We start from the raw sequence: 10,108 nt of genomic DNA on the forward strand, positions 1-10,108 counted from the left end.
ACACAATACAGTTACTGTAGCATCCTTTGCTTTATACATTATGCCATACTGGACGGAAAGCCACAGACTTGGATAGGTTGGCTTGACAGCTCTTCACAGCAGATGGGGCTGCAATCTGAGATCCGAAGCCCACCTCCAAAAGAGTTCTTGTGGTTTAGACATTTCTAAGTCTAAAAACATTGTCTAGGTTAATATAATACTAATTTCTAGGCTGTTATTTTAGGGCAGCCTGATGGAAATGTTTCCCATTGCAGCCTCACGTGTCTGTCTTCATGCACAGAATGGCAGTAGCTTTTGGAAGAATTACTTTCTAGACCATCTTAGATCTACAGACATGATAGGTTTTGCAGCCCTGGTTGAGTCTGATCAGAGCTGACATCCTTGTGCTTCTGTGAGAGCTGTGGGAAGGATGTGCTAAATATGTCAGGTTAGAGTCTCCCCAAGCAATTTGACAACAGTTAGGCTGAGTGCACCATTTTGGAAAAGTGTGCTGACTCATGACATAAGAGAGGAAGGATATTTATTTTTAAGGAGTAGGCTAGAATGGTGGGATCCAGACTCACTTCTCGACTCTTCCAAAGTTCCCATGTGACAGAAAATCACTGAATACCTCTGTGCACGGATATTCTCTTCATACAGCAATTATAACACTGTTTTCCTTTGTGTTGCTTCATCAGTTTTAAATGCTTTTGGAACAGGGACTGTCTCTAGTTATGTGTGTAAAGAGGACTTGGCGCAACAGGCCCCTTATTTCCATAGGGAAATCTTCAGGCTGCTCCCAGGCAAATGTTGCATGGCAGTAATGGCCATAGGGATACCTGCTGATCTTTTCCTCTCATTTGACATTTAGGAGTACATAGCAATTCTAAAAATTATCCTGACAACAAATGGGAAAAATAACGTGCATGGAAAGTGCTGTTGACCAGTAAAGAGAGGGCGGGAAGACTTAGTTTTAAACCAAACCAGGTTCTTGCTTTGTTTCACCTCCCATCCCTAAAGTCACCACTGGCCTGAGGCAGGGACACATTGCAGTGGGAAGCAGCAGATACCCAGGGTGACTCCTGGCAGAAGATTTGCCCTGCGCTGGCTAGGAATGCTTGTGAAGCTGCAGTCTGAATGGCATGGAATCACTGAATAACAGAATCAAACCATGGAGTCATAAAATGACAGAATGGCTTGGGTTGGAAGGGACCCCAAAGCCCACTCATCCCCACCCCATGCTGTGGGCAGGGCTGCCCCCCACCAGCTCAGCTGCCCAGGGCCCCATCAACCTGGCCTTGAGTGCCTCCAGGGATGGGGCACCACAGCTTCTCTGGGCAGCCTGTGCCAAGGCCTCACTGTCCTCTGAGTAATTAATTTCTTCCTGACATCTAACCTTAATTTCTCCTATTTTAGTTTAAAACCAATTCACCTTGTCCTATCACTATCTGTCCATGTAAAAAGTCAGTCTCCTTCTTGTTTAAAATTCCCTTCAAATACTGAAAGGCCGCAGTGAGTTCTCCCTGGATCCTTCTCTTCTCCAGGCTGAACAAGCCCAATTCCCTCAGCCTTTCTTCATAGGAAGAGAATACACGGCAGGCATCATGTTTTGCTTGAGCTGTAATCACGCACTACAGAAAACTGGACAATGTTTACACCAAATAGCATTTCCCACTATTTTTACTGGATTTCTACAATTGCTTTTGTTCATAAGATGCCAGCAGTGTGATTCTTGTTGTGTTACGTTCTCATGGGAATAAATGCTGCTTTGGAGGCATGGAGTAGAAGGAGCTTTGCAAGAATTTTAAGGTTTCATCTTAGTTCCTGACACCTGCTTTTTTAATATCTCAGTCTCAGCCATTCTCAATAACTTCCTTTAAAAAATCTTTCACTTACACCTGTCTGGAAGCTTTCACTTCCATCTATAGGGGATCTGATTCTATGTGCAGTGAATCCTGGCTCTCTTTCCAAAAAGCTATACTGCATCAGCTTGCCTTGCTGCTGGAAATGCTTTCCCTTGTGCTCATCTCAACAGATCCGTTTAAAACACAGCAGCAATAGCTCTGAAAAACTCAAACCCTGGTTTGTTCCACAGCTCCTTAATTTCAAAGGGACAGCTACCACAGGACATTCCTTTAGAAATGAGATGAAAAGCAGATGTATGTGTGACCATTGCAGAGCCCTGTATGATAGGCAGGAAACTTCATGCAATAATATTACTCAAGGTGAAAATTCTTGAACTGTGGCCCAGTTCACAAAAGTTATGAAAAACCCTGTTAAGAGTTTGATGATGCTTTTTGAAATTAAAGGAGATAGGGAACAAAATGAAGCCGTGAAAACAATTGCAAAAGCTGGAGGGCTCTGGGTTCAAATTTCTCCCAAGTGTGTGTTATGTTTTTAAAACAGAGCTTTTCAGTCAATGGCAGCAGCATGTGTTTTCAAAAATTGTGCAAGTTGGCACAGTTCAGTGCCTCAAAGAGAAAGAGGCAAAATGTAGTCTTGAGAACCAAAAGCCTTTTTCAGTAAAGGCCTTCTTTATGTGTTCCTGTAAGCTCATCCTGCCATTTATTGGAATATGAGATTTCTTGCAGCAGTTTCCTTTTTACTTGAATGTAAAATGCTCCTCCTTTCCTTATTCCCCCCCCCCCCCCCCCTTTTTCTTTTTAACCTTTTAAAAAAAATTATAGTCTTTATTATAATAAGTTATCCTTATCAAATATAGTAATTTTGCCATGCTTTCAATGAAAGACTCTTAAAAACATTCATCAATTTACTGTCAAGGCAGATTTTTGGTAGTTAAAAGCTTTTTACTTCGCATCATATAGGGTAAGAAGGTGGTGATCACACTGAAAATTAAGTATTTTAATACTAGTTTTCTACTAATAATATATTAAATTATTTCTAAGTAAGAAACAAATTTGACTTCACTTGTAACCTAATGACAAAGCCCATCATTTTACTCCTCATTTCTAGTCATTTACAATGGCCTGGAGTGTAAATTTACTCTAACTGGTCTTATTTATTGTCTTTCTTTCCGAATTAGGACAGTAGTGGCATACTTTCTCTACTTGGTTTTATTTTGATTTCTTTTTGCTGAGAGAGTGGTTCAAAAACTGTCTAGGACTTATTCTCAAGTCAGCCTTTGAACAGGAATCTTGAGTTTGCTCTGTGATGTTCTATTGACTGAGCAGCCATATAGGTTACCCAGAAAGCCTGTGGAACATCGGTTGGATGGTCACAGCCAGAGGGTTGTTGTCAGTGTCTCTATGTAGAAGAGGTAACTGATGATAAGTGGTGTCCCCTGGGGGTTAGTCTTGGACTGGTGCTCTTCAACATCTTTATCAACAACATAGTGGGATTGAGAATACCTTCAGCAGCTTTACAGGTGACACCAAGCTAAGTGGTGTAGTTGACACAATAAAAGGAAGGTATGGCATCCAAGAGGGACCCAGACAGGTTTGAAAAGTGGGTCCAAGTGAACATGAAATGAGGTTCATTAAGGCCAAGTGCAGATGTTGTGCTTGGGTCAAGACAATCCCAGATATGTGTACAGACTGGGAGAGGAACACACTGGGAGCAGCCCTGTGGAGAAGGACTTGGGATTCCTGGACATGATCCAGCTGTGTGCTATTGCAGTCCAGAAGGCCAAATGTATCCTGGGTTGTATAAAAAAAATGGGTGGCCAGCAGGGTGAGGGAGGTGATGTCTCCCTCTGTTCTGCATGTAGTACTGTACTTCTGTAAGTCCCCAGCTGGAGTACTGCATTCAGGCTTGGAACCCTCAGCACATGAAGGATAAGCAGCTGTTGGAGCAAGTCCAGAGGAAGGCCATTAAGATGATGAAAGGGCCAGAGCACCTCTCCTATGTAGAAAGGCTTAGGGAGCTGGGACTGTTCCGCTTGGGGAAGGTTCCAGGAAGCCTTTGTTGTGGCCTTTCAGTACTTGAAGGGAGCTTATAAGCAGGAGGGGGACTGACTTTTTACATGGACAGATAGTGATAGGACAAGGTGAAGTGGTTTTAAACTAAAATAGGGGAAATTAAGGTTAGATGTCAGGAAGAAATTAATTACTCAGAGGGCAGTGAGGCGCTGGCACAGCTGCCCAGAGAAGCTGTGGTGCCCCATCCCTGGAGGCACTCAAGGCCAGGTTGGATGGGGCCCTGGGTAGCTGAGCTGGTGGGGGGCAGCCCTGCCCACGGCATGGGGTGGGGATGGAGGGCTTTGGGGTCCTTTCCAACCCAAGCTGTTCTGCGATTCTAAGATTTGTTGCTAACACAAGGTTTGTTCTAGGCTTGTGAGCAAGTCAAGGCCTTAACTCAAGTGGATGACCACGGTATACAACTAGTATTCTCCACATAGTAAATTGAATGTCTGTGAATGTTCACGATCCGCTTGAATTGAATGATCTTGAATGATTACAGAAGTAAGCTTGTTCTCCACCTGAAGTAAGGTTTGGCATCTACCTTTAGAAGTATCTGGCAGCATGCTTATGTGTGAATGTGCTCCTGTGCATTTGTACCTCTATTTGCTGCTTTTGCACACATTGGTACAGAAACTAACTGGTTGTACTGAAACCTGGATGCATTTGAAGTATAAGAGCTAGAGCTTAGCACAGATGCACTGCAGTTGTCTCTTATCTGGATAAGTGCAAATGAGCAGATGAAAAGAGTAGAGACTTGTAAATCAGGTAAGGCATTAAGTCAGTCTTGAGGACATGAGGAAGCACTGTAAATGTATTGAGGAAGTCAATCAAAAGGTAAGGTATAATGAAAAATGGATAAAAGAGGGAAAATTATATGGGACTGTACTGAAAACAGTTGAAGTTGCCAGCCCCAATTAGTGTTTGTGAAATCCCTGGCTGTTGCCATGGGAATAAATGTGCTACTACAAATGCAGCATTCTGTTTTTTTCACAGGATCAAGCAAAGTTGGAAAGGAGCAAATCCCTGTGTAAACATCAATATCGTCAATTAATTAGGAAACACAGCAAGATAAATAATGAAGCCCCAAGAAAGGTAAATTAATTTCTGTTTTCTTTCTGATAGGTTCAAAAGTTTCCCCAGTTTCAAACTATTTCTGCAATTCACTTTTATTCTACTGTAGCACCTTATCACAGGGAGAAACTTCAGACCATAATGCAAGTTGTTGTGGAGGGAGATTTTGTAAAAATGCATTCTTTTAAAAATGTATTTCAACTACTTAAACACATTTCTTGCTTGAAATTTCACTTAGCTTATTTATTTATATTTTTTTTTAGATAAAATTCCACATAACAATCCCAGAGTTCTGTGTTCTTTTAAGGAAAATTGACAAACAATCAAAAATATTAAACAGTGCCAAAAAAAAAAAAAAAATGCATTTCCAACAGTCTTGTCTCTTCATAACTTCAGAATCTTATACTTGACATTAGAGTAGATCCATTATACACATGTAGGTTTGTTGAGATACACAGCTGGATTCCCACACTTCTTCATAAGGAAACCCTTGCTTTTCTGAGTTCAAGTCAAGAATCTCATCCAGTTTTCACAGCCACATCACAACTTTCCATATTCAAATTTCTTCTGTAACCCAATGCAGCCAAAACATCCCATGTTGTGAATATAAAAGTAAGGGTGTCTTAAAAAAGAAAACAAAAGAAATAATGCTAAAAGTGTTTCCATAGAGTAAATGAGTTTCCTTAGCTCACATTTGACAAATTGTTGTATTTGGAATTCTCACAAATGTAGGTCGGGGTATAGTTCTCAAATATATCATCAACTGTTAAGAGTTTGATTAATTGACTCCACATTTATTCAATTACTGCATCAATAGTTTGGCATTTTCAAAAGTTAATCCTTTTTATTCATTAGTAATTATTGTTTAATCCATATCTTGTAATATTCCTGATGATCAGCTCCATTCATTTAATAAAGAACAGCTAAGTAGCTTCTTTCCAAATACCACCTAGCTTGTATCACATCTTCCAAACTTGGTATTGAGCAGGATTTTGGAGTCTGATGGATGACAGGGCACCACTCATGCACACAGTGCAGACAAGATCAGTTGGAATATATGGACCGTTTTGAATTTTGTAATGCTTTTGTTGTGTTTGTATAAAATTGCCTCAGGAAAGAAAAGGCAATCAGAATCAGAGCATTCACTGGCCACTAGCTCAGCCAGCTGAGGTTTTTACTCACAGCTCCGAGTGAAATGCCGCCTGCCCTTGGGCATGACAGTCTACATATACTACTCCTTTTCTCTTGAGTTCTCTTCTTTCTACTTTTTCTGTTTGGATGGAGCTTCCCTGGATGAGTACTATAGGTGCAAATTGGGGTAGCTACCAAGCAGGGTCCTGATCTCTGCTGTGGCCTCTAGGTGTTGCTATAATACAAATAATTAATCAAACAGCGTTTCATGGCATCCAGAGAGGGAGTTGCCAATTTTTGTCAGACATGCTTAATTATGTACAATTAAATCTCTCTCTCTCCCCTCTCTGCATCATAACTGAAATTTGAACTCTATAATTGGACAAGTGAACCTGAATATGAGAAGCAACGGTAGGAAAACTGTAGGAAGAGATTTGGCTCACCTCTAATTACAGTCACTCATTTTGGGGTGCCTTGGGGCCTCCTGTCTAAGGATGGTCCCTACTAGATGAGGCTCCTGACTCAGCCCAGGCTCCCAGGGCATCATGTCACTTTGTGGAGACACAGCCACTGACACGGTGATTTAGGAATACAAGCACATGAGGCACACGTAAGGATATGAGTGCAGGTGATCTAGATTGGGGCTGATATCTAGGGACACAATTTATGGTCCCCCCAGTAACTACAAATTGAAATACAAGCAAGCTACTGAGAATAATCTTTGTCTGGAGTTAGGGTAGTATGGTTAGGTTGCAGTTGGACTTGATGATCTTTAAGGTCTTTTCCATCCTGAACAATTCTATGAGTCTCTGATTAGAATTCATACCCTGGGTAGGGTTTGTCAGTAGATCTGCGTTTTACCTAGCAGGACTATTATGCAAAACTCCTCGACATACCAACTAGGTATTTTAAGAACAGTGGTCTAATTTTTAAAATAAGCCATTAAAAAAAGAAAAAAAAAAGAAAAAGATTTGGAAGAGTTTGCACATCCCTTTGCTTTGCTACATTTCCAAAGAACAATCTGCCAATCCTGCAGCCTACCACAGCTCATCGCCTGGTGCCACCTCCAGCTGAGCAAGTCTTGCAGGAGACTGGCTGAGGGGCAGGTGCCTCTCAGAACTGCTTAGAAAATGGATTTATAGTTAAACAGTTTTGTCTGCTGGGGGATAAGTTATCCCTCCTACAAAGCAAGGGCAGGGGAAGGAGGAGAGCTGTCTGCACACAGAAATTGCTGTGTGTGCCCACTGGGGCCTGGTTCTACCAGGGCAGGAGACGGGATCAGAGCTCAGTCCACTTTCTAGCCAGACACACATGCTGTGGGATGGCTACAGCCATCCCCTTCCTCCCTTGGGGCTGTCATCATCTGCAAGTTAATTACAACTTTTTGCTGACATGGAGAAGTGCAGTGAGGAGAGGGAGGTCTCTACAACAGAGCCTCCATGACAGCCATGGACAGGAGCTAATCGAGGCTGGGTAACCAGGCTCTGCGGGTCTCACTGTATTTATATGAAAGCTCTTTTAACTTAAGGACTAACCATTAAACTGCCAGTGTGTTCTTAAGCATCCTTCACCAATTTTTCCACTCTTAAGACTCAAATTCACAATTTTTTAATGTTTTATAAATGATAAAAAATTCACATCAGATTTTAACAGAATTAAGCATACTTATTCAACACACATGGGGCCTCTGAAAAAAATGTTATTCAATTTAATAATTTTAATTTACATTGTATATGTACAAGAGCGTTTCTTTCAACCCACAGGTTAACACCACAAAAAGGAAAAAAAAAAAGGAAAAAGAAGAAAGTACTGCAGTTAGCGGAGTGAAGAAACTCTTGAAACACTGTTGTCTGAAACAAAAGCAAGGCACTCTCCCTTAACACCTGATATATTCCTGAATTCTGCCTAGAAAAAGGCATGTTCACACTGAGAGAGCTGTGAGGAAGGTAGGAGATTTATTCTGCATTAATTCTTCTTTCACCATCGTGACCTGTCACTGGCTGCACTCTACGATGGGTCTGTGCACTGGAGTTGAAATGAAGGACGGTTTGGTAGGTGACGGGAATGGGAGAGTATCACAGTTAAGACTATCCATGGAAGACTGAAGCACACCGGCTACATGAAATCTCACGTGGGGCTCTGGACCTGCTCCCTCCATTCACGTCCCACTGAATAAATAAACCTTGCCCGACAAAAAGCAATTTCACTGTACTGTGCTGAACACTCAGTGGAAGGGCCCACTCACAGGGAGCGCCCACGACCCCTTCACTGATGCTCAGCGCCTGGCAGGCTCTGTCCCTAGGCAGAAGTGATTTCCCAAGGGACCTTGTGTCTGACACAAGGAGACAAAGGTAAACATACTTTCTGATTCAGCTTCTGTATGTTTTTGTATGCGCACATGTGTGTGAGTGTGTGTATATATATATATGTATACATATATATATTTAGTATATACAAAAGCAAGTTCAGTCAAAATATATTTGTCTTGCTGGTCAGGCTTGTTACAGCAACCTACAAGAAACATTAGCTTCTCTGATATTTAATTATGCTATTATGTTTGCACATAAGCTTAAAAGTCAATACAAAAAGCAATACTTTTCCAAATATTATCTGCAGGTAAACCGGAAATATTAACTATAGTGATTAGAAGTCTGTTTCCCTATTGACACTACTATAAATCTTGATATAAGAATAATTTTTTCATAAAAGCACATCCAAACATAGTAAGTGATAAAATACCAGATTACTATTTGAAAACCATACAGTGACTCGATATCTGGGTTATCCTTTGCAGCAATTAGGCAATTCATTTGGCATCTGTTTGATTGTATAATTTAATTTCCATATAAACAGCATAGTTTAAAAAAAGACAAAAGCTAGAATGTTTAAAGCTAACAAAAGATACAGTGACATCAGGTTGACATTCAAAAATTTCCTTAGCAAAATGACCAACAAAATTTTGACTTAATACAGTGCATATAAAGTTTTTTTTAGAACTAAAATCTTTAAATATTATTTGAATTTAGCAAAACATGAGCAAGATTTTAATATCAAAGTGCTAAACAGTACTGCCTTAGAAGTCACTGCAAATGAACTGTAAAATAGCTCTGCTTGTGATCTGACAGATATTTTATATACAAATGGTTAATAAAAAGACACGCGCACGCTCACGCACACACACACAAATATAGGTATATACATATATATATATACACATTATATATATGTATATAGTTTTCCAACTGGTGTATCTGAGTCAGTGTGAACACCCCATTTCCTTATCGTGTGTAACAGGGCTCCTACGAGCTGGCAGTCATTGCAATAAATACAGGCAAAGCCAATACAATATACCATGCATACAAACGTTTATACAAATAAAGACACTATGCAACAAATTATTTCATATTAATATGGCATCAACAGTATAAACATACAAAAAGGAGTACGAACACGGAATGTTTAAACGCAGCTCACTATATCCTTCCTAGCACTTACATTCATACTATTTTACAAGACTCGCTTGTTCTTGAAACCCATCGTGCATCTGTTTACTAACCAGGTACTTCTGTTAAAGTCTAAAGGCAAACTATCCCTGATGCTGACCCTGTGCGCTCCAGCCACTACTTACTTGGATTTCCTTGTCTAGGGAACAACTGAGCCGCGGTCGTTCCCGTGTCTCCCACAGACATTTGTCAGTAAGTCACGCTACACGGAGTCAAGTTTGGAAAACTCTGTCATGTAAGTTAGTGCACGTCAATTTCTCACTTGGTTTCTTCCTTTTATTTTCATATTAAAATAAATTAGTTAATAAACAAGACTTAGTAAGACAGCACTTTAAAAAATTGCACTTGAACATGGGAGCTAACAGCCATCGTCATTTTGCTATATTGGATTTATATGAAATGTTCAATTGAATGTAATTTGTTAAAAAAGTGAGATTTTTGTTTCGATTGTGCTGATGTATGTGCCCTTGATGCAGGAAGTATGCTAAAGGTATCCTCACAAAA

At 40.4% G+C, this 10,108-nt stretch overlaps 1 protein-coding gene across 10 annotated transcripts in view; it reads left to right on the forward strand.

The window, feature by feature from the left end:
- The window catches only part of LOC116226276 (uncharacterized), a 51,326-nt gene that overhangs the window by 18,570 nt on the left and 22,648 nt on the right, over window positions 1-10,108 (forward strand). For all 10 annotated transcript variants that reach the window (XR_016465073.1, XR_016465074.1, XR_016465072.1 and 7 more), the window contains 3 exons: window positions 4,893-4,991; window positions 7,865-8,452; window positions 9,748-9,839. The gene's annotated coding sequence lies outside the window, so the exon portion shown is untranslated. The remainder of the gene's footprint in view (window positions 1-4,892; window positions 4,992-7,864; window positions 8,453-9,747; window positions 9,840-10,108) is intronic.

This window comes from Phasianus colchicus, chromosome 3, assembly GCF_987193195.1.
Source record: "Phasianus colchicus chromosome 3, bPhaCol1.hap1.1, whole genome shotgun sequence".
Classification (NCBI taxonomy): Eukaryota; Metazoa; Chordata; class Aves; order Galliformes; family Phasianidae; genus Phasianus; species Phasianus colchicus.